Consider the following 24910-nt stretch of genomic DNA (forward strand, 5'->3'; position numbering starts at 1 on the left):
CTTCTAATATTCCCCCTGCATAGCTTTGTTATATCTTGATAATCCTCATAAGTTGCTAAGCCCCTTTTCCAGAGAATGTAAGCCTTCCTTTTTTTCCTGAGGTCCAGCCAAAGCTCTCTATTTAGCCAGGCTGGCCTTCTTTCCCGTCGGCTCATTTTTCAAGATATGGGGATGGCTTTCTCCTGCGCTTCTAAGAGCACCTGCTTGAAGTATGACCAGCTTTCCTGGGCACCTTTGCTCTTCAAAACTGCCTCCCGAGGGACACTCTTGACCATGCTCCTAAACAGGTTAAGGTCTTCCCTTCGGAAATCCAAGGTGGCAGTTCTGCTGGCTCCCCGCCTCGCTTCACCAAGAATTGAAAACTCTATCATTTCATGGTCACTCTGTCCAAGACGACCTCCAACCTTTACATCCCCCACAAGACCTTCTCTGTTAACAAACAGTAGGTCCAGTAGGGCACTTCCCCTAGTTGGTTCCTTCACCAGCTGTGTTAGGAAGTTGTCTTCCACACACTCCAGGAACCTCCGGGACTGTTCCCTCTCTGCTGTGTAGTATTCCCAGCGGACATCTGGGAAGCTGAAATCCCCCACAAGAACAAGGGCAGATGATCGCGAGACCTCTGCCAGCCACTTATAGAATACTTCATCGGTTTCTACATCCTGATTAGGGGGTCTATAACAAACTCCCATCACGATGTCTGCCTTGTTGGCCTTCCCCTTAATTTTTATCCATACACACTCAACACTGTCATTGACACTGTTGAGTTCTAGACATTCAAAACTGCCCCTAACATAGAGGGCCACCCCACCACCTCTCCTTCCTTGCCTATCCCTTCTGAAAATCTGGTAGCCATCAGTTACAGCACTCCACTTGGGTGTGTCTTCCCACCCCGTTTCCGTGATGGCAACCACATCATAGTTTCCCTGCTGCACGATGGCCTCCAGCTCGTCCTGCTTATTCCCCATGCTGCGTGCCTTAGTGTAGATGCACTTCAGTTGGGTTAATTGTCCTGCCACTTTCTTTGGGGGGACAGGCCCTGATTTGCACCTGATCATTCTCGGACACTACTGTAGTTACCAAATTATCACTACTCCTTGTGTCTATGCTGCCACACAATTCACTATCCCCCACCATCGCTGAGATAGGCTGCAAGACCTGCAAGAGCCTATAGGCATCCATGGCAGCACTATAGCTATGTGAGTCATCCCACCACTTTTCTGTGATGGTGACTACATCATAATTATCCTGCTGCACAATGGCTTCCAGCTCCTCTTGTTTGTTGCCCATGCTACGTGCATTAGTGTATAAGCACTTCAGCGAGGCTATAGGTCCTTTCTCCCTTTTACTGGCGGGAGCCGAAATTCTGCCACCCCCAGACTTATTCCTAAGGAGCCTGGTTACGCCCCCTATCTTTTCCAAGTCTAGTGCCAGCATGCCACCTTCAGGCTTTTTGCTAGCAAGCTTGGATCTATCCCCATCCCCCTTCGAATCTAGTTTAGAGCCCTGTCAATGAGCCCCGCCAACTCCTGCCCTAAAACCCTTTTCCCCCTCTGAAACAGGCTTTTGCTGTCTGTTGCCAGCAGGCCTGGCGTCCTGAAAAGCAGCCCATAATCAAAGAACCCAAAGTCCTGCCGATGACACCAGTCTCTGAGCCAGGCATTGAACAGCTGGCATTTCCTATTAATCTTCTCATCAATCCTCGCAACTGTTGGGATAGAAGCAAACACTATTTGTGCTCCTGATCCCCTAACCATCCGTCCCAGGGCCCTGAAGTCTTTCTTCATTGCCCTCAGGCTTCTTCCTGAAATTTCATCAATGCCTAACTGAAAAATCAATAAAGGGTAGTAGTCAGTAAGCCTAACTAGGGTAGGGAGTTTCTTCTGGACGTCCTTAACTTTGGCCCCAGGGAGACAGCAGACTTCCCTACAGATTGGGTCTGGTCTACATATGGGACCTTCCACTCCCTTCAGAATCAAGTCCCCTACTACAAGGGCCCGTCTTTCTTTCATAACAGAGTATGTTGTTATACGAGGCATAATCCGTCTTGGCCTTGGTGACAACTCCAAGTTCAGCAAGCTGTTGTCCTTATCCTCCGGTTCCCTTTGCAAAACATCATATCCGTTCTGCAAGGGCACCTGGAATGGTGTGGGGGTTACCTGGGTGGCACGCCTCCCACGCCGGATGGGGACTTGTTGCCACTGGCCCCTGTCCTCTGAATCTCCACATTCAGCTGTGCTGCTAGAGGGTGGGGAGTGCTCTGTATGTGGAGCTCTGTCTGCCTGAGGTGCTTCTTTCAGGGAAGGCAGGATGCGACTCCAGTTATCTATCTCCTGTTCACAATCCCTTATACTTCTCAAACAACTTACCTCCTCAAGGAGCTCCATCACTAGGTGAAGGAGTTCCTCTACCTGGGCACACCTCCCACAGGTCTGCTCACCACTACCATTCAACACCGGCGCAAGAGCAGGGCACACCCTGCAGCCTGACACCTGGGTGGCAGCATGTTCCCATGCAAGCTCTGTCTGAGTGGCCACATCGGAGCTGCTTGGTGCAGAGCTCAGGGATAGCATGGCCTTCTGCTGAGTTCTTACCATGACGTCCTGGTCAGGTCGAGAGGTTTCCAGTGACTTACTGTTCAAGGAGCTGCGTCCTGTACACCCGCTCTCGCAGCAGTGACACCCACGAGCTGCCTGTGTGCTGGGTGCACAGCGGCTGGCCGCTGCGCTCCGGGACAGTCCGCTTTTCCCAGCCACGAAAGCCCTCAAAAGAGCCTTTTTGCTGGCCTTACCCGCCGCGATCCCCTTCCCCAGTGAGGCCTTACCCACACTGGAGCTGGTGTCCTCGGCGACTGACCGTTGGCATGTTTACAGTCCGTTTAGAACTGCCGCGTGCATTAGTGTAGATGCACTTCAGCTGGGCTAATTATTCTGCTATTTCCTTGGGGGGACAAGCCCTAATTCGCACCTGATCATGCTCAGACACTTCCATAGTTCCCAAATTATCACTACCCCTCGTGTCTTTGCTGCCACACAAATCACCATCCCCCACCATCACTGAGACAGACTGCAAGACCTTGCTAACACTTTTACCCAGAAGCACTGCTATGCTGCTCCCAGGCACCACTTTTGTAATCCTGGTTTCATCCCCACCCCCCTTCAAACCTAGTTTAAAACCCTATGAATGAGCCCTGCTAACTCTTGTCCCAGGATCTTTCTTCCCGTTCGCGTTAGGCTTCCCCCACCTGTTGCCACCATGCCTGGTTTCCTGTAGATCAGCCCATGATCAAAAAAGCTGAAGTCCTACCGGATGTACCAGTCTCAGAGATAGGAGTTAACACCTCCAGGGATAGTGAATCCACCACCTCCCTGGGCAGCCTGTTCCAGTCTCTGACCGCTCTTTCTGTGAAGAATTTTTCCCTAATGTCCAGCCTAAACCTCCCCTGCTGCAGCTTGAACCCATTCCCTCTTGTTCTATCCCTAATTACCCGTGAGAAGAGACCAGCACCAACCTCTCTACACTGTCCTTTCAAGTAGTTGTAGATAGCGACGAGGTCTCCCCTCAGCCTCCTCTTCCTCAAACTAAACAGTCCCAGCTCCTTCAGTCGCTCCTCATAAGATTTATTCTCCAGGCCCTTCACCAGCTTCGTTGCCCTCCTCGGCACTCGCTCCAGCACCTCGATATCTCTCTCATATTGAGGTGCCCAGAACTGGACACAATACTCAAGGTGTGGCCTCACCAGTGCTGAGTACAGGGGGACAATCACCTCCCTCCTTCTGCTGGTCACACTATTTCTAATACAAGCCAGGATGCCATTGGCCCTCTTGGCCACCTGGGCACACTGCTGGCTCATGTTCAGCCGCTTGTCAATTAGAACCCCCAGGTCCTTTTCTGCCAGGCAGCTCTCCAGCCACACTTCCCCAAGCCTGTAGTGATGCATGGGGTTGTTGTGGCCCAAGTGCAGGACCCAGCACTTGGCCTTGTTGAAGCTCATACCCTTAGCATTGGCCCATCGATCCAATCTATCCAGGTCTCTCTGTAGAGCCTCCCTATCCTCATGTAGATCAACACTCCCACTTAGCTTCGTGTCATCTGCAAACTTGCTGATGATACACTCTACGTCCTTATCAAGGTCATCAATAAAGATGTTAAACAGAAATGGTCCCAACACTGAGCCCTGAGGGACACCACTTGTGACCGGCTGCCAGCTGGATTTAACTCCATTGACCATCACTCTTTGGGACCACCCACCCAGGCAGTGCTTGATCCAGCAGATCGTATGCTCATCCAGGCCATGAGCCGCCAGTTTTTCTGTGAGAATTCTATGGGGGACAGTGTCAAATGCTTTTCGAAAGTCTATGTAGACAATGTCCACAGCGTTTCCCTCATCCAATAATCAGGTCATCTTGTCATAGAAGGAGATCTGGTTCATCAGGCAGGACCTGCCTTTCATAAACCCATGCTGACTAGGCCTGATCCCCTGCTTGTCCATTATATGACTTGTAATGGCACTCAAGATGATCTGCTCCATGACCTTCCCTGCTACCGAGGTCAGACTGACAGGCCTATAGTTTCCTGGACCCTCCTTTCTGCCTTTTTTGTAGATGGGTGCTACATTTGCTACCCTCCAGTCACAGAATCACAGAATCTTAGTGGTTGGAAGGGACCTTTGAGATCATCAAGTCCAACCACATAAAAAAAAAAAAACAAAAAACAAAAAAAACCAAACCACACAAAAAAAAAAAACACACACAAAAAAAAAGCACCCACCTACTAAACTCCACACCCACAACCCCACACACAACACCCCACCACAAACCAATAATCTTGGGCACTAAAGCATGCCCTGAAGAGCCATGTCTACACGTTTCTTAAATACCTCCAGGGATGGTGACTCCACCACCTCCCTGGGCAAGCTGTTCCAGTGCCTGACCACTCTTGCAGTAAAGTAATTCTTCCTAATATCTAATCTAAATCTCCCCTGCCGCAGCTTCATACCATTTCCTCTGGTCCTGTCGTTATTCCCTTGGGAGAAGAGGCCAACCCCTGCCTCTCTACAGTTTCCTTTCAGGTAGTTGTAGAGGGCAATGAGGTCTCCCCTCAGCCTCCTCTTCTCCAAACTAAACATGCCCAGTTCCCTCAGCCTCTCCTCATATGACCTGGTCTCCAGACCCCTCACCAGTCTGGTAGCTCTCCTCTGGACACGCTCCAGCACTTCAATGTCTTTCCTGTAGTGAGGGGCCCAAAAATGAACACAGTACTCGAGGTGAGGCCTCACCAGTGCCGAGTACAGAGGCACGATGACTTCCCTGCTCCTGCTGGCCATGCTATTCCTGATACAAGCCAGGATGCTATTGGTCTTCTTGGCCACCTGGGCACACTGCTGGCTCATGTTAAGCCGGCTGTCCACTAACACTCCCAGGTCCTTTTCTGCCAGGCAGCTTTCCAGCCACTCAGCCCCAAGCCTGTAGCGTTGCCCGGGGTTGTTGTGACCAAAATGCAGGACCCGGCCCTTGGCCTTATTAAACCTCATCCCATTGGCCTTGGCCCATTGATCCAACCTGTCTAGATCCCTCTGTAAAGCCTTCCGACCCTCAAGCAGATCAACACTCCCACCTAGTTTGGTGTCATCCGCAAACTTACTGAGGGTGCATTCAATCCCCTTGTCTAGATCATCAGTAAAGATATTGAACAAGACTGGCCCCAAAACTGAGCCCTGAGGGACACCACTGGTGATCGGCCGCCAACCAGATTTTGCTCCGTTAATCACAACTCTCTGGGCACAGCCATCCAGCCAGTTTTTTATCCAGCGGAGGGTGCACTTGTCTATGCCATGATTCTCCAGTTTCTTCAGGAGAATGCCGTGGGGGACGGTGTCGAAGGCCTTACCAAAGTCCAGGCAGACAACATCCACAGCCTTCCCCTCATCAAGAAAGCGGGTCACATGGTCATAGAAAGAGATCAAGTTGGTCAGGTAGGACCTCCCTTTCATAAACCCATGCTGGCAGGCCCTGATCCCTTGGCTGCCCTGCACTTGCCGTGAGAGCTCACTCAAGATGATCCTCTCCATGATCTTTCCTGGTACCGAGGTCAGGCTGACAGGCCTGTAGTTTCCAGGATCCTCCTTCTGGCCCTTCTTGTAGATGGGCGTCACATTGGCCACCCTCCAGTCATCCGGCACCTCTCCTGTTGACCAGGGTTGTTGATAGATAATGGAGAGAGGCTTGGTGAGCTCTCCTGCCAGCTCCCTGAGAACCTTTGGGTGAATCCCATCCGGCCCCATAGACTTAGGCGTGTCCAGGTGCATAAGTAAATCATTAACTACTTCCTCCTGGATTACAGGGGAGTTGTTCTGTTCTCCATTCTTATCTTCCAGCACAAGAAGCTGAACACCCTGGGGGTAGCTGGTCTGACTATTAAAGACAGAGGCAAAGAAGGCATTAAGTATCTCAGCCTTCTCCTCATCCTTGGTTGCAAGGTTTCCCCCCGCATCCAGTAAGGGATGGACATTCTCTGTCACTCTTTTTGTTGATGTATTTATAGAAGCTTTTTTTGTTGTTCCTTATATTAATTGCCAGGTTAAGTTCCAGCTGGGCTTTTGCCTTCCTGATTTTTTCTCTGTATGACCTAACACGATCTCTGTACTCCTCCTGAGTTGCCTGTCCCCTCTTCCAAAGGTGGTAAACCTTCCTTTTTTCCTTAAGTCCCATCAAGAGCTCTTTGTTCATCCAGGCCGGCCATTTTCCCCGCCCTTTAATTGTGCGCCTCATGGGGACAGCCTGCTCCTGGGCCTTTAGGATTTCCCTCTTGAAGAGCGTCCAGCCTTCCTGGGCTCCTTTGTCTCTCAGGACTACCTCCCACGGGACTCTCCCAGCCAGGGTTCTGAACAGGCTAAAGTCTGCCCACCAGAAGTCCAAGATGGAGGTTTTGTTAACCCCCTTCCTTACCTCACTATGAATGGAAAACTTAACCATTTCATGGTCACTAAGCCCAAGATGTCCTCCGACCTCCATGTCCCCCACTAGCCCTTCTTTGTTTGTGAACAGTAGGTCTAGCAAGGCACCCCCCCTGGTAGGCTCACCTACCATTTGTGTCAGGAAGTTATCCTCCATACACTCGAGGAACCTCCTAGCCTGCCTGCTCTCTGCTGTGTTATATTTCCAGCAGATGTCTGGTAAGTTGAAGTCCCCAACTAGAACAAGGGCTGGCGTTTGCGAGACTGCAGCCAGCCGCTTATAGAATACCTCATCAACCTGCTCATCCTGGTTGGGTGGTCTATAGCAGTCTCCCAGCACAAAATCACCTCTGTTAGCCTTCCCTTTCACCCTTACCCATAAACACTCAACTCCTTCATCACTGGAGTCTATCTCTATAGAGTCAAACAGCTCCCTAACGTACAGAGCCACACACCCCCCGCCCCTCCTTCCTTGCCTATTCCTTCTGAAGAGCTTATAGCCACTCATTGCAGCATTCCAGTCATGACCATCATCCCACCACGTTTCCGTGATGGCGTCTATGTCGTAGCTGTCCTGCTGCACAATGGCTTCTAGCTCATCCTGTTTGTTGCCCATTCTACATGCATTAGCGTAGATGCACTTGACCTGGGCTACTGATTTCACCCCCATCTTTGGCCCTTGACACTCAGGTTCATTACCAGCGGGCCTGGTTTTATCCCTTTCCCCCTTAACTTTCGGCTTAAAGCTCTGCCCATGAGCTTTGTTAACTCTTAGCCTAGTACCCTTTTCCCCTTCTAGGAAAGGGTTTTCACATTGTTCTCTAGCAGTAATTTCTAAACGTCTATAGCCTTTCTCTGATGAAATGTCAGAGTGGGAGTCCTCACTAATGCGGTCTCCTTCAAACCGTGGCATGCTTTCCTCAGGTTTAATCTTGACAGGCCCAGTTATCTCCCCTTCCCCTCTCATATCTAGTTTAAAGACCGGTCAATGAGCCCTGCTAACTCCTGCCCCAAAATTCTTTTCCCCCTCTGGGACAGCTGTGTCCCACCTGACAATGGCGTGCCAGGTGTCTCATATAGCCACCTATGTTTGAAAAACCCAAAGCCCTGCCTGTAACACCAGTCCCGGAGCCACAAGTTGATCTGTTGCCTCTTCCTATCAATTTCTTTATTCACAGTTGCCACTGGTGGGATAGAAGAGAAGACAACTTGTGTTCCTGACCCCTTGAGCTGCTGCCCTAAGGCTCTAAAATCTCTTTTAATTGATTTCAGCCTCCTCCTACCCATTTCATCACTACCCACCTGAAATACTAACAGGGGGTAATAATCAGTGGGGTTTACTAGGTCTGGGAGTTTGTTTGTCACATCCCTGACCCATGCCCCAGGGAGGCAGCAGACTTCCCTGTGTAGCGGGTCAGGGCGGCATATTGGTCCCTCTGCCCCCCTCAGCAGAGAGTCACCCACAACTATGACCTTTCTCCTTTTCCTTTTGGAGCTAGTAGTGAAGTTGGGTCTACTGTGACGTGTACTTTCTGTCTTCTCTAGTCTTGGTGTGCCATCCTCCTCTCCATCGGCCAGTTCCTCCTGCAGGACTCCATACCTGTTCTGCAGGGGTAACTGGGAAGCTAGGAGAGGTTGGGAGGGGACTCGCCTGCTTCCTCGAGCAGGGTCCTGTTTCCATTCCCCCTCTTCTCTGAGATCCTCTCCTGTTGCTTGGTGAGAAGAGGGGAGAGGGTCCTCCGATTTACACGGGTCCTCAACCTGTTCCCCTGCTCTCAGGGAGTGGGCCCACCAGTCAGTTTCTCTTTCACACTCCCTGATGCTCCTCAGCCTCTCCACTTCATCCTTCAGCTGGGCCACCAGGTTGAGCAGATCATTCACCTGTTCACATCTTATACAGGTGTTGTCTCCGCTACCCTCCATTGCCAGCGCCAGGCTCCGGCACTCTCTGCACCCAGAGGCCTGCACGCCCATATGTTTGCGTGGGGCCTCGGTCTGGGTGCCCACAGCTTTCCTAAACATAGCCTTCAATCTGGTAGCAACCACAGCTGAGTCCCCAGGAACGACTGACCTTACCATGTACGCCAGTAGAGGCACTGGGCCCAGCCGGTACACACACCAGCTCTCGTTGCTCGCTCTGTGTGACTAGTCCCTGCCCTCCCTGATGCCTTTTATCCCCTGGAGGCGGGATAAACCAGGGGGGTGGTGGCGGCTCAGCCCAGGCTCGCTCAGCAGCACCGCCCCCCAGCTGACAGCCCCCAGGACAAGCAGAGGCCTTGTCCCGGCTTCAAAAAAAGCCCCAAAAAGAGCTTCTCGTCAGCCTTTTTCGCTACAGATCCCTTCCCCAGCGCAGTCTTACCTGCCCTGAAGCTGGTCTCCGTGGCAAAAATTCGATGGCAAGGTACACTTGATTATTTACTGCATAGAGGACGGAGTCAGACAAGCTGTCAGGGAGGCCCTCCCATTGAGTCATGAGGTTCAGAAAGGACCCCCTTGCTTTTTAAACCTCTCAGAGAGGAGTCTAGGTGTGGCTGGATCCAGTCCTAGTCCCAGACTTGGTCAACAGTTTATGTCTAAAGGATTATATATGCGCAATCAATCCTTTATATCACTTAGCTAAGATTTCAAAGTTTAGCATGCTATTAGTCACTTACGAGAATCTGTTGCGGCAAGGAATCTCTCAGCCTCGAGGAGCAGAACCTTAAGCGAGCGTCCCCACTCAAGGGGAGATCTTGGCGTGCAGCACGCTGCCATGCAGGAGAGCTCAAAGGGCTCTTGGGCTGTCCACTGTTTATGGAGTAAGATAATTGACCTATAGTCATATTTGCATGGGAACCAAATCTCTAGGTCCCCACTGCAGACAGTGCTTTGGCTGTGTTGCCAGCCCACCCCCAAAGTCCAGGTGCAGCTTATCACAGCTCCCACTGATGGTTATGGCTTGAGCAGGAGCCGGGAGTCGGGGAGAGCACACCACCACAGCTGTTATGCAATGGCATCTGGGAAGGTGGGGCAGTCGCTGGGCAGACGCGACTGTGGCGCCTGTTGTGCCAGGCAGGAACTTCTTGCCATTGCCCCCTGTCCTCCAAGTCACCACATTCAGTCAGGCGGAGAGAGGACAGGGAGTTCTCTGTCACAGGGGCTCCATCTGTCTACTGTGTTTCTTTCATGGTATAGTGGAGAGGAAAAGACTTCACTAGAGAGTTTCAAATTAACAATTTATTTGGACTTCACTCACAGGTCCGATACACCACTATTGAGAGTTTTATGGATACAGTGGAGAATGCACTATTGCAATTTAAAAAAAAACCCAAAACAATTCACAGAATACACTATTACAACCTACAAGTGATCCCAAAAAGTACCAATACAAACCACAACCGCGCTAGATATTAATACCTTAAAAGAGTGCACTAATCACAATCTTAAGGCATGCCAAATATCATAGAATAGAATCATGGAATCATAGAATGGTTTAGGTTGGAAGGGACCTTAAAGATAGAATCATAGAATCATAGAATTGTTGAGGTTGGAAGGGACCTTTAAGATCATCGAGTCCAACCTTTAGCCTACCCTGACAAGAGCCACTTCTAAACCATGTCCCTCAGTGCCCCATCTACCCTTTTTTTAAACACCTCCAGAGATGGTGAATCCACCACCTCCCTGGGCAGCCTATTCCAATGTTTAATAACCCTTTCAGTGAAAAAATGTCTCCTAATATCTAATCTAAACCTCCCCTGACATAACTTGAACCCGTTTACCCTCGTCCTATCACTTGTCACCAGGGAGAAGAGGTCAGCCCCCATCTCTCTACAACCTCCTTTCAGGTAGTTGTAGAGGGTGATAAGGTCTCCCCTCAGCCTCCTCTTCTCCAGGCTAAACAACCCCAGCTCCCTCAGTCGTTCTTCATAAGGTTTGTCCTCCAGGCCCCTCACCAGCTTTGTAGCCCTTCTCTGGACACGCTCTAACACCTCAGTGTCCCTCTTGTAGCGAGGGGCCCAAAACTGAACGCAGTACTCGAGGTGGGGCCTCACCAGTGCCAAGTACAGGGGGATGATCACTTCCCTAGTCCGGCTCACCACACTATTCCTGATACAGGCTAGGATGCTGTTGGCCTTCTTGGCCACCTGGGCACACTGCTGGCTCATATTCAGCCGGCTGTCAACCAACACTCCCAAGTCCTTTTCTGTCGAGCTGCTTTCAAGCCATTCTGCCCCAATCCTGTAGCGCTGCATGGGGTTGTTGTGACCCAAGTGCAGGACCCGGCACTTGGCCTTGTTGAACCTCATACCATTGGTCTCAGCCCATCGGTCCTGCCTGTCCAGATCCCTCTGCAGAGCCAACCTACCCTCAAGCAGATCAACACGCCCGCCCAGTTTAGTGTCATCTGCGAACTTACTGAGGGTGCATTCAATCCCTTCATCCAGATCATTGATAAAGATATTAAAGAGAACCGTCCCCAGCACCGAACCCTGGGGGACACCACTTGTGACTGGACACCAACTGGATTTAACTCCATTTACCATCACTCTCTGGGCACGGCCATCCAGCCAGTTTTTTACCCAGCGAAGAGTACACCTGTCCAGGCCATGAGCAGCCAGTTTCTCCAGGAGAATGCTGTGGGAAACGGTGTCAAAAGCTTTGCAAAAATCCAAGTAGATAACATCCACAGCTTTTCCCTCATCCACTAAGTGGGTCACCTTATCATAGAAGGATATTAGGTTTGATAGGCATGACCTGCCCTTCACAAACCCATGCTGACTGGGCCTGATCACCCTGTTCTCCTGCATGTGCCATGTAATGGTACTGAGGAGGATCTGTTCCATGACCTTCCCAGGCACCGAGGTCAGACTGACTGGCCTGTAGTTCCCCGGATCCTCCTTCCGGCCCTTCTTGTGGATGGGTGTCACATTTGCCAACCTCCAGTCAGCTGGGACCTCCCCGGTTGTCCAGGACTGCTCATAAATGATGCCAAGTGGCCTGGCGAGCACCTCCGCCAGCTCTTTCAATACCCTTGGGTGGATCCCATCCGGCCCCATAGATTTGTGCACCTCCAGGTGCTGAAGCAGGTCCCTCACCATTTCCCTTTGGATTAGAGGGGCTTCAGTCTGCTCCCCATCCCTGTCTTCTAGCTCAGGGGTCTGGGTGCTCAGGGAACAACTGGTCCTACTGCTGAAGACTGAGGCAAAGACTTCATTAAGTACCTCAGCCTTTTCCTCATCCTTGGTCACTATGTTGCCGGCCCCATCTACTAGAGGACAGAGATAATCCTTAGTCCTCTTCCTATTGCTAATATATTTATAGAAGCTTTTTTTGTTGTCCTTGACAACAGAAGCCAGGTTTAGCTCCAGCTGGGCTTTGGCCCTCCTGATTTTTTCCCTACATAGCTTAACTACCTCTTTGTAGTTGTCTTGAGTGGCCTGCCCTTCCTTCCAGAGGCCATAGATCCTCTTTTTTTCCCTAAGTTGCAACACTAGCTCCCTGTTTAGCCAGGCCAGCCTTTTTCCCCGACGGCTTGTCTTCTGGCACATGGGGACAGCCTGCTCCTGCGCCTTTAAGACTTCCTTCTTGAAAATCATCCAGGCTTCCTGGGCTCCTTTGCCCTGGAGGACTGCCTCCCAGGGGACTTTGTCAACCAGGCTCCTGAAAAGCCCAAAGTCCGCCCTCCGGAAGTCCAAGGTACCAGTTCTGCTGACCCCTCTCCTTGCTTCTCGCAGAATTGAAAACTCTATCATTTCATGGTCACTGTTCCCAAGACAGCCTCCAACCGTCACATCCTCCACAAGACCTTCCCTATTTACAAACCACAGATCCAGCAGGGCACCTTCCCTAGTTGGCTCTCTCACTAGCTGTGTCAGGAAGTTATCCCCAGTATATTCCAGGAACCTTCTAGACTGTTCCCTCCCTGCTCTGTTGTATTCCCAGCAGATGTCCGGCAAATTGAAGTCCCCCACGAGGACAAGAGCTCGCAATCTTGAGACTTCTCCCAGCCATTTAGAGAATATTTCATCTGCGTCCTCATCCTGGTTGGGCGGTCTATAACAGACTCCTACTACGATATCTGCCTTGTTAGCCCTGCCCCTGATTCTTACCCATAAACACTCAGTCTCATTATCACCATCATTTAGGTCAAAGCATTCATAACACTCCTTAACATACAGGGCCACACCCCCGCCTCTCCTTGCTTGCCTATCCTTCCTGAAGAGCCTATAGGCATCCATGGCAGCACTATAGCTATGTGAGTCATCCCACCACGTTTCTGTGATGGCGACTACATCATAGTTTCCCTGCTGCATGATGGCCTCCAGCTCGTCCTGCTTATTCCCCATGCTGCGTGCATTAGTGTAGATGCACTTCAGTTGGGTTAATTGTCCTACCACTTCCTTGGGGGGACAGGCCCTGATTTGCACCTGGTCATTCTCGGACACTACTGTAGTTACCAAATTATCACTACTCCTTGCGTCTATGCTGCCACACAATTCACTATCCCCCACCATCGCTGAGGCAGGCTGCAAGACCTTGCTATCACTTATACCCATGAGCACTGCTATGTTGCTCCCAGGCACCACTTTTGTGATCCTGGTTTCGTCCCCATCCCCCATCAAACCTAGTTTAAAGCCTTATGGATAAGCCCTGCTAATTCTTGTCCCAGTCTCTTTCTTCCCCTTCGGGTTAGGCTTCCCCCGCCTGATGCCAGCATGCCTGGTTTCCTGTAGATCAGCCCATGTTCAAAAAAGCCAAAGTCCTGCCGGACGCACCAGTCGCGGAGCCAGGAGTTAATTTGCTGGCTCTTCCTATTTATCCCCTCGTCTACCCCTGCAAATGGTGGGATAGAGGAGAACACTATTTGTGCTCCCGATCCCTTAACCAGCCGTCCCAGGGCCCTAAAGTCATTCTTCATTGCCCTCAGACTTCTGGTACCTACTTCGTCACTGCCTACCTGAAATATCAGTAGCGGATAGTAATCTGATGACTGGACCAGGGAAGGGAGTTTCCTCCGTATGTCCTTAATTCTGGCCCCAGGGAGGCAGCTGACTTCCCTGTGGGATGGATGGGTCCGGTCTACAGATAGGACCCTCTGTTCCTCTCAGAAGGGAGTCACCTACTACAATAACCCTTCTTTCTTTCTTTGTTGAGGACGTCCTGAGGCGTGGGGGTGAGTGACGAGCACTGTGCATTTCACTGGATGGATCAGCTCCTCCATCCTCAATCGCCTGGTCCTCAATTTCCAGAGCCTCATACCTATTACGTAAGGGCAGTTGGGATGGTGAGGGGGGCCGTGAGAGGTTTCGCTTACCTCTCCGAGGAGGGATCTGACACCACTCCCCCTTATCCCTTGAGTCCTCTCCTTCTGCCTGGTGACAGGAGGGAAGTGGGTCATCCACTTCTGATAGAGCCTCTTCCTGCTGCCTTTGCCTCAGGGTATGGCTCCACCAATCTATTTCGTTTTCACAGTTCCTAATACTTCTTAACCTTTCTACCTCTTCCTTCAGTTCAACCACCTTCCTGAGCAGATCATTTACTTGATCGCACCGTATGCACACAGTGTCTCTGGATCCCTGTGGGAGCAGTGCCAGACTCAGGCATTCATTACAGCCCGAGACCTGCACAGCCACATGCTTGCAGAGGAGCTCAGTCTGAGTTCCCATGTTTTTCCTCGCAGAAGCTTTTGACTGTTTTGCGGCCATGTTCTTTTCTCGTACCGGGAGATGGAGGATCTCTGCTGTTTGCTTCCCTCGCGCCCTGAGCCGGTGCCCTTGCACGCCGATGTTCCTCTGCTTGTGGTTGCCCAGCTTCTGCTTACCTTAGACTCAAGGCTTCCAGTGACCCACCGTACGAAATGCTGCTCCTTGTTCGTTCGCTCGCACTGCGGTGCCGCCCTGGGTGACCCACGTAGGCTACCCGCGTGCTGGGTGCACAGCGGCCGGCCGCTGCGCTCCGGGACGGCCCGTTTAGAGCTGCCGCGTGTGACGCTGACTCCGCCCCTGCCGCGTCAGCAGCCCGCCCCCGAGCTGCCGGTTTCGGCACGAGCTAGCCGCCTTTCCTGGCTACAAGAGCCCTCGAAAGAGCCCTCAAAAGAGCCCTTTGCCGGCCTTATCCGCCGCGATCCCCTTCCCCAGTGAGGCCTTACCTGCACTGAAGCTGGTCTCCACGGTGACTGATCATCTACTTCCAACCCCCCTGCCATGGGCAGGGACACCTCCCACTAGACCAGGCTGCCCAAAGCCTCATCCAGCCTGGTCTTGAACAATTCCAGGGATGGGGCATCCACAACCTCCCTGGGCAACCTGTTCCAGTGCCTCACCACCCTCACAGTAAAGAATTTCTTCCTAAATCCAATCTAAATCTACCCCCCTTCAGTTGGAAACCATTACCCTGTGTCCTATCATAACACTCCCTGATGAAGAGTCCCTCCCCATCTCTCCTGTAGGCCCCCTTTAGGTACTGGAAGACTGATATAAGGTCTCCCCAGAGCCTTCTTTTCTCCAGGCTGAACAGCCCCAACTCTCTCAGCCTGTCCTCATAGCAGAGGTGCTCCAGCCCTCTGATCATCTTCGTGGCCCTCTGCTGGACCCATTCCAACAGGTCCATGTCCTTCTTGTGTTGAGGACTGCAAAGCTGGTCACAGTACTCCAGCTGGTGTCTTAATCACTTACCTTCTCTCTTAGGTAAGGCCACTAAATCCCTGGGAAGTTACCTTGCACAGCTTCCTGGACAAGGGGGAAGAATCTCCTACAGGCCAGCTGTATCATTGGAAGACTCCACATTTTCTTCCCCGAACCTTAGGGTTTATATATCCTGATTCAATGGGTGGGCAGGATTGTGCCTGAATGGATTACACTATCTGGAATGGTTATCTCTGGTGGTTTGATGTCCCCTTAGGTAGTGTTGTTTATTTTGTGATGTCTGGTACACAAATTCATTGAATAGTGGTGGGATGTTACTCAGGGCATTTTGTTTGTTAAAGGACTATTCAAGGCACCATTTGGGTGTTGGTTCTAGTTGTGAGACAACCCCAGGCTGAGCCATTTCCACAACTCCTCACAAGTTATCTCTGCATAGATAAGGATCAATAAGCATCTGTCAAGGCAAGATGAAGCTGAGTTGAGTGACAGCTCCCTGCATTTCACCTTTTGTGCTCTGAAACTGGTTTGGCCAGGTGATCACATTCACATGGGAGGCAGGGTTCAACTCCAAGCATCTCTCTCTCTCTCACATTCCCCGATGGCCCTCAACCTGCTTACCTCCTCCCTGAGCTCCATCACTAAGCGGAGGAGCTCCTCTACCTGGGCACACCTCCCACAGGCATGCTCACTGCTGCTGTCTGACACTGGCCTAAGAGTGACCCAATGTCTGGGTCGCAGGGTGTTCCCATGAGAGCTCCATCTGGGAAGCTGCATCAGAACTGGTGAGTGCAGAGCTCATGGATGCCATGGTCTTCTTCTGAGCAGATTCCACTGCTTCCAGGCCGAGTTGGTAGTCTTTCAGTGCTCTCCCATGCGAACTGCCATGCAAACTGCTGTGCCCTGACTGTTGTGCCGTGCCCAAGTTTGCCCAGTTTGTTCACCTGCCCAGGGAGCCCACCCTTGCTGTGGTGCTCCCAGGTGATGCCCTGGATGATGCCCACTCGCTGCTTGCTTGCTCCCAGAGGGCTTCTTTTATGAGGGGGGAGAGTGGTCTCAGCGAGTACGCCTTGATTAGATCTGCCGCTGGTGGCGCTGGCTCCAACCATGCCACCTCAGCTGCCCACCCACAAGCTGCCAGTTCCCAGCACTGGCTAGCCACTTTTCCTGGCTTCGAAAAGCCCCAAAAAGAGCCCCTTGTCAGCCCTTTTTGCTGCGATTTCCTTCCCCAGAGCGGACCTACCTGCACTGGAGCTGATCTCCTCAGCGAGTCCAGGATGGCTAGCTTGACTTTGCTCCCCTAAGGATCCTGAACTCCACCATTTCATGATCACTGCAGCCAAGGCTATCCTTGAGCTTGACATTCTCCACTACCCTCTCCCTGTTGGTAAGGACGAGGTCCAGCATAGCTCCTCTCCATGTTGGCTTCTCTACCACTTGGAGAAGGAAGTTGTCATCAATGCATTCCAAGAACTTCCTGGATTGCCTATGCCCTGCTGTATTGTCCTTCCAACAGATATTGGGGTGATTGAAGTCCCCTGTGAGGACCAGAGCCTCTGAAGGCAAGGCCACTCCTATATCTCTACAGAATCATAGAATCATAGAATCATAGAATCATAGAATCATAGGGTTGGAAGGGACCTCTGGAGATCATCTAGTCCAACCCCCCTGCCAGAGCAGGGTCACCTAGAGCAGGTTACACAGGAACACGTCCAGGTGGGTTTTGAATGTCTCCAGAGTTGGAGACTCCACCACCTCTCTGGGCAGCCTGTTCCAGTGCTCTGCCACCCTCAGGGTAAAGAAGTTCCTCCTCATGTTTAGGTGGAACTTCCTATGCTCAAGTTTGTGCCCATTGCCTCTTGTCCTGTCCCTGGGCACCACTGAAAAGAGCCTGGCCCCATCCTCCTGACACCCACCCTTTAAGTATTTATAAGTGTTGATAAGGTCACCCCTCAGACGTCTTTTTTCCAGACTGAAGAGACCCAAATCCCTCAGCCTTTCCTCATAAGAGAGGTGTTCCAGTCCCCTAATCATCTTTGTAGCTCTCTGCTGCACCCTTTCCAGCAGTTCCCTGTCCCTCTTGAACCTGGGAGCCCAGAACTGGACACAGTACTCCAGGTGCGGCCTCACCAAGGCAGAGTAGAGGGGGAGGATGACCTCCCTTGACCTGCTGGCCACGCTCTTCTTGATGCACCCCAGGATGCCATTGGCCTTCTTGGCCACAAGGGCACATTGCTGGCTCATGGTCATCCTGTTGTCCACCAGGACTCCCAGGTCTCTTTCCACAGAGCTGCTCTCCAGCAGGTCAGCACCCAACCTGTACTGGTGCATGGGGTTGTTCCTCCCCAGGTGCAGCACCCTACACTTGCCCTTGTTGAACTTCATAAGGTTTCTCTCTGCCCAGATCTCCAACCTGTCCAGGTCTCTCTGTATGGCGGCACAGCCTTCTGGTGTGTCAGCCACCCCACCCAGCTTGGTGTCATCAGCAAACTTGCTGAGGGTGCACTCTATCCCTTCATCCAGGTCATTGATGAATATATTGAAGAGGACTGGACCCAGTACTGACCCCTGGGGAACACCACTCGTCACTGGTCTCCAACTAGACTCTGTGCCCCTAATCACAACCCTCTGAGCTCTATCTTTCAACCAGTTTTCTATCCACCCCACTGTCCATTCATCTAACCCACACTTCCTAACCTTCCCTATGAGGATGCTGTGGGAGACCGTGTCAAACACCTTGCTTAAGTCAAGGTAGACCACATCTACCGCCCTCCCCTCATCTATCCATCTAGTCATGCCATCGTAGAAGGCTATCAGATTAGTCAGACATGATTTCCCCTTGGTGAATCCATGCTGAGTACTTCTGATAGCTTTCCTTTCCACCACGTGCCTTGAGATGACACCCAGAACGAGCTGTTCCATCATCTTTCCAGGGATGGAGGTGAGGCTGACCGGCCTGTAGTTCCCCGGCTCTTCCTTTTTGCCTTTCTTGAAGACTGGAGTGACATTGGCTTTCCTCCAGTCCCCAGGCACCTCACCTGTTCTCCAGGACTTTTCAAAGATGATGGAGAGCGGCCCAGCAATGACTTCTGCCAGCTCCCTCAGCACTCTCGGGTGCATCCCATCAGGGCCCATGGACTTGTGAATATCTAGATGATCTAATTGGTCCCTCACTAGCTCCTCCTCAACCCAGGGGAAGTCTTCTTCTTTCCCTGTTACTTTATTCAATGCCTGGGACTCAGGCATTTCTTCAATGCCTGGGACTCCCAATGCCTGGGGCTCCTGAGGGCTGGGCCGAGCAGAAAAGACCGAAGCAAGGAAGGCATTCAGTAACTCTGCCTTCTCCACATCCTCCGTCACCATGACTCCTGCCTCATTCAGCAGTGGGCCTACAACGTCTCTGGTCTTCCTTTTGCTTCCAATATACTTGTAGAAGCTCTTTTTGTTGTGCTTGATGTCCCTAGCCAGGTCTAATTCCAAGGCGGCCTTGGCTTTCCTTGTTTCATCCCTGCACGCTCTGGTGGCATTCTTGTAATCCTCCCAAGGGGTCAGTCCCTTCTTCCACTTATTATAAACTTCCTTCTTCCACTTGAGCTTTTTCTGAAGCTCCCTGCTCAACCATGCAGGTCTCCTGCGTCCCTTGGCCGATTTCTTTCTCTTAGGGATGCACCGATCCTGAGCTTGGAGGAAGTGGTCTTTGAATATCAACCAGCTTTCTTGAGCCCCTTTGCCTTCCAGAGTCCTAACCCACGGGATCTCTCCAAGCAGTTTCTTGAAGAGGTCAAAGTTAGCCCTCCTGAAATCCAAGGTTGTAATTTTACTTCTTGTTGTTTTGTGGATAGTACCCATGATCCTGAACTCAATCATTTCATGATCACTACAACCTAGGGTGCCCCCAACCTTAATGTCCTCCACCAATCCCTCTGTGTTTGTCAGTACCAGGTCTAGAAGTGCTCCTCTCCTTGTTGGCTCCTGTACCACCCGTGTCAAAAAGTTGTCATCAATGCACTAGAGGAGCCTCCTGGACTGTGCATGCCTGGCTGTGTGATCTTCCCAGCAGATATCGGGGTGATTGAAGTCCCCCATGAGAACCAGGGCCTGCGATTGCGAGGCTACCTTCAGTTGTCTGTAGAAAGCCTCATCAGTCTCCCCATCCTGATCAGGTGGCCTGTAATAAACACCCACAACAGTGTCTCTCATATTTGCCTGTCCCTTAATCCTCACCCATAAGCTCTCGACCCGCTCTTCATCCGCCCCTAGTGAGAGCTCGATGCATTCCAAATGCTCTCTCACATAGAGTGCAATTCCACCACCACGCCTTGCTGGTCTGTCTTTCCTGAAAAGGACATAGCCATCCATGACAGCATTCCAGTCATGCGAGTTGTCCCACCACGTCTCAGTAATTGCAATGAGATCATGGCCCCGCAACCGCACACAGACCTCCAGCTCTTCCTGCTTATTCCCCATGCTGCGTGCATTGGTGTATAAGCATTTCAGAGAGGGAGCTGTGTGTGTAGTTTTGACCCTTGAGATGTGGTGTGCCTTCTGGCTTTCAGAAATACTGGCACACTGGCCCACGAGCGCTGAGCAACTACACCCTGGCACCTCACCAGCAAGCCCAGTACCATCCCCACCCCCCTTCAAATCTAGTTTAAAGCCCTCTCAATGAGCCCCGATAACTCTTGTCCTAGAACCCTTTTTCCCCTAGAGGTCAAGGTATTCCTGCCTGTTACCAGCAGGCCAGGCGTTTTGTAGATCAGGCCATGATCAAAGAAACCAAAGTCCTGCCGGCAGCACCAAGCTCAAAGCCAGGCATTGATCTGCTGGCTCCTTCTATTTAGCCCCTCATCATTCCCCGCAACTGGGGGAATAGACGAGAACACAACTTGTGCTCCTGATCCCTTGACCAGGCGTCCCAGGGTCTTGAAATCTTTCTTCATTGCCCTTGGACTTCTTCTTGTTACCTCGTCGCTGCCTACCTGAAAGAGCAAAAGTGGATAGTAGTCTGAGGGCCGTACCAGGGAAGGAAGCATCCTCTTCACGTCCTTGACCTGGGCCCCAGGGAGGCAGCAGACCTCCCTATGTACCGGGTCCGGCCTGCATATTGGGCCTTCTGTTCCCTTCAGTAATGAGTCACCTATGACAAGGACCCGTCTTTTCTTCTTTACCACAGAGGTTTTGAAGTCCTCATCCTCTCAGTCATCCTGGTCAGGTGGCCTGTAGCAGACCCTCACCATAATGTCAATTACCCCTGCCCTCCCTTTAATCCTGACCCATAAGCTCTTGGTCGGCTCCTCATCCATCCCCAGGTTGAGGTCCTTGCACTCCGGCTGGTCATTGACAGAGAGAGCAACACCCCCTCCTCATCTTCCCTGGCTGTCCTTCCTAAAGAGCCTGTATCCTTCCATTCCAACACTCCAGTCATAGGAGCCATCCCACCAGGTCTTCATGATCATAGCCCTGCAGGTGTGTGCACATCTCTAACTCCTGTTGTTTGTTCCCTGTGCTACATGCGTTTGCATAGAAACATTTAAGTTGCACCCACATTGCAGCTGATTTACTGACTGGAGACTGGAGTGGCTGCAATTCCTATGTGCTACTCACTCTCCAGGTGGCGTTCCTTTGAGGTGTTTCCCCATTGGCTCCTGTTGTCTCATGAGCCCCTGGCTCATCTCCATAAGACTTTGAGTGTGCTGCGCACATCTCGGAGCAACAGGCTGAAGGCCATTGCTAGCAGCCCATCACTCTAACCTTGGTGTGTCATTTAACGAGCTTTTAATGAGCAAGCCTGATAATATCCCCCTCCCCCATCAAGTCTAGTTTAAACCTCTGTCAATGAACCCCGCGAGCTTGTGAGCAAAGACCCTCTTCCCCCTTTCAGAAAGATGAACCTCATCTCATGCCAGCCAGTCTGGTGCTGTGTGGGCCATCCCATTGTCAAAAAGCCCAAAATTGTGCCAGTGACACCAGCCACAGAGCCATGTATTGACAGACTGAGTGCCTCTGCTTCTTCCAATGTTGCTGCCCACAGCTGGAAGGAGAGAAGAAATATCCTGCGCCACGTTCCCTTACTAACCGTCCCAAGGCCTTCATTGCCACCTACATGGAAGAGCAGCAGTGGGTAATAGTCTGAGGGCTGTACCAGGCTGGAAAGTTTCCTAGTGACGTCCCTAACCCAGGCATCAGGGAGGCAGCATACTCCCTGAGAAGAGGGTCTGTCTGGCATATTGGACCCTCTCTTCCAGTCAGAAGGGAATCACCTACAACTATAACCCGTCTTTTCTTCCTCAGGGAGGTGGTCATTATACAGGGAGTAGGCCTTTCCAGTCCTGGCAACTCCTCCAGTGTAGCTGGTCCGTCATCCACACCACCCATTGGCTGGCCTTCCACATCCAGAGCCTCATACCTGGTTGTACAGAGGCACCTGGGTAGGGCAGGTGGGCAAGGAGGGGGTTCACTTGCTGCTCCTACCACAGACTTGCCTCCATTTGTTCCTTTCCTTTAAACTACTGCCTTCAGCCTGGTCGGGGGAGGATATGGTATCCCTTTGATCTTGTTTTTTTTCTGGTGACTGTCCCTGTTTCTCTCTCAGGGAGGTCAGAGCATGATTCCACCAGTCAATTTCTTTCTCACATTCTCTGATGCTCCTTATCCTTTCTACTTCACCTCTTAGCTCTGCCACTAGGCTGAGCAGATCATCCACCTGGTCACACCTCACACAGCTGTCTTCCCTACTACTTTCCATTAACCATGTAAGGTTGTGACACCCCCTGCAGCCTGAGACCTGGATGGCTGCATGTTTCTGTGGGAGCTCTGTCTGTGTGGCTACATCTACTCTGGCAAATGCAGAGAACGTCGCCTTCTGCTGGGTGGAGACCATAGCTGAGCTCCCTCTCACCGCCTGAACTCCCCTCTTGAGATGACGGAGCTTTCTGCACCCTTCCTGAGTGCCTTTCTGCATGAATTGCCGCACAAACTGCCGTACTTGGCCCTGGCTGACATGCCATGCCCTGCTTGCCCACGCTGTTCCATCAATCCTGGTCGCCAGCACTCCCTAGGGCCATTTAAATCTCCCGTAGTTGCTGCCCAAGACACATCAGCCTCTCTTGTGAGAGCTGCTGGCTCCTGGTGGGGGTCTCTGCTCTTCCTTGTGTTTCCCTGAGTCCAGGAATCCCCGTCTGCCTCAATCTAGTGCCCAGCTGCAGAACTTGAGATTGCCGTGGTTGCATTCCTCACAGACTGAGTCAATATGATGGCTAGTGATTTAGGAACTTCATCTGACAGTTCCATCAGGACCCACAGATGAATCTGTTATGGTTTGAGGAAACCATAACAATTTATTGTCGTTTAGACAATTATTCTATCACCCAATTACCCCTCCCTACCCTGGAAAGGGAATCAGGGAAAAACAAGGAAACCCAAGGGCTGAAATGTATACAGATTTAATAGAATAAGATTAAATAATTAACATTAATAATACTAAAGAACCAGTATTGATCCTGATACCAACATGAAATACACAAGGATTTTACTCAACCAATTATATCAGTAGGAAGCTGTTAATTCACAGCAGTGGAAAGCAAATGTCGGACACTGCGAGTTCTACGGCTTCAGGAGGAAGGGAAGGGTGCAGGGATTCAGAACCAGGGCAAGAAGTTCTCGGGATTGCAGCCATCAAGTGAGAGAGAGAACTTCTCAGCAAACTTTCTAATTTATGTTTCAAATAGAATAGAATAGAATAGAATAGAATAGAATAGAATAGAATAGAATAGAATAGAATAGAATAGAATAGAAGTAAGATGTCCTTCTTGTGCCAAGGGCTCCAGAGCTGGACACAGTACTCCAGGTGGGGTCTCACCAGAGCGGAGTAGAGGGGCAGAATCACCTCCCTCTACCTCCTGGCCATGCTTCTATTAATGCAGCCCAGGATGCTGTTGGCTTTCTGGGCTGCAAGTGTGCATCGCTGGCTCATGTTGAGTCTCATCCACCAACACCCCCAAGTCCTTCTCCTCACAGCTGCTCTCAATCCATTCTCCACCTAACCTGTATTTGTGCCTGGGATTGCCATGACTCCGGTGCAGGACTTTGCACTTGGCCTGGTTGAACTTCATGAGATTCGCACGGGCCCACCTCTCAAGCCTGTCAAGGTCCCTCTGGATAGCATCCCTTCCCTCTAGTGTGTTGACCGCGCCACACAGCTTGGTGTTGTCAGCAAACTTGCTGGGGGTGCACTCAATCCCACTGTCCATGTCACCGACAAAGATGTTAAACAGCACTGGTCCCAGTACTGATCCCTGAGGAACGCCACTCATCACTGGTTTCCACGTAGACATTGAGCAGTTGACCGCAACCCTCTGAGTGCGGTCATCCAGCCACTTCTTTATCCACCAAGTGGTCCATCTATCAAATCTATGCCCCTCCAATTTAGAGACCAGGATGTCATGCGGGACAGTGTCAAATGCTTTGCATAAGTCCAGGTAGAAGACGTCAGTTGCTCTCCCCTTATCTACCAATGCCATGGCAACATCATAGAAGGCCACCAAATTTGTCAGGCATGATTTGCCTTTGGTGAAGCCATGTTGGCTGTCACCAATTGCCTCCTTATTTTCCATGTGCCTTAACAGAGTTTCCAGGAGGATCTGCTCCATGATCTTGCCAGGCATAGAGGTGAGACTGACTGGTCTGTAGTTCCCTGATCTTCCTTTTTTTCCCTTTTTGAAAATGGGGGTTATGTTTCCCCTCTTCCAGTCAGCGGGAACTTCACCAGACTGCCATGACTTTTCAAATATCATGGAGAGTGGCTTGGCAGCTACATCAGGAAATTCCCTCAGGACTTGGATGCATCTCATCAGATCCCATGGACTTGTGTATGTTCAGGTTCCTCAGGTGGTCATGAACCTTGTCTTCACTTACAGTGGGAGGGATGTTGTTCCCCAGGTCCCCTTCTTGCAGTCGTTTAACTTGGCAGGCACTGGGGAAGTCCCAGGCTGGACTCAGTGACGGACAGAAGCTGGATTAAGGATCTGGATTCAGGAATGCACGGATTGGGATCAAAGGCAGATGAACAGACAGGGTGCTTCTCGGACGCCAGCCATTGAAGAAAGAGAGCTGACCCTTTGATCCCTCAGCTTTTATACTGAGCGTGGGGCAGATGGGATGGAATACCCTGTTGGTCAGTTTTAGGTCACCTGTCCTGTCCACTCCTCCCCAGAGGTGGGATCCCTCCACATGCGCCACTGCCTCCGACCATCCAACAGGGCAAACAACGAAGCTAGCTGACCATGGTTGCCACAGCAAGAAGTATAAGCATGAGACTCTCTGCACACTACTCCCTGGC

This window comes from Chroicocephalus ridibundus, chromosome 1 (genome assembly GCF_963924245.1).
Source record: "Chroicocephalus ridibundus chromosome 1, bChrRid1.1, whole genome shotgun sequence".
NCBI classification, from domain to species: Eukaryota; Metazoa; Chordata; class Aves; order Charadriiformes; family Laridae; genus Chroicocephalus; species Chroicocephalus ridibundus.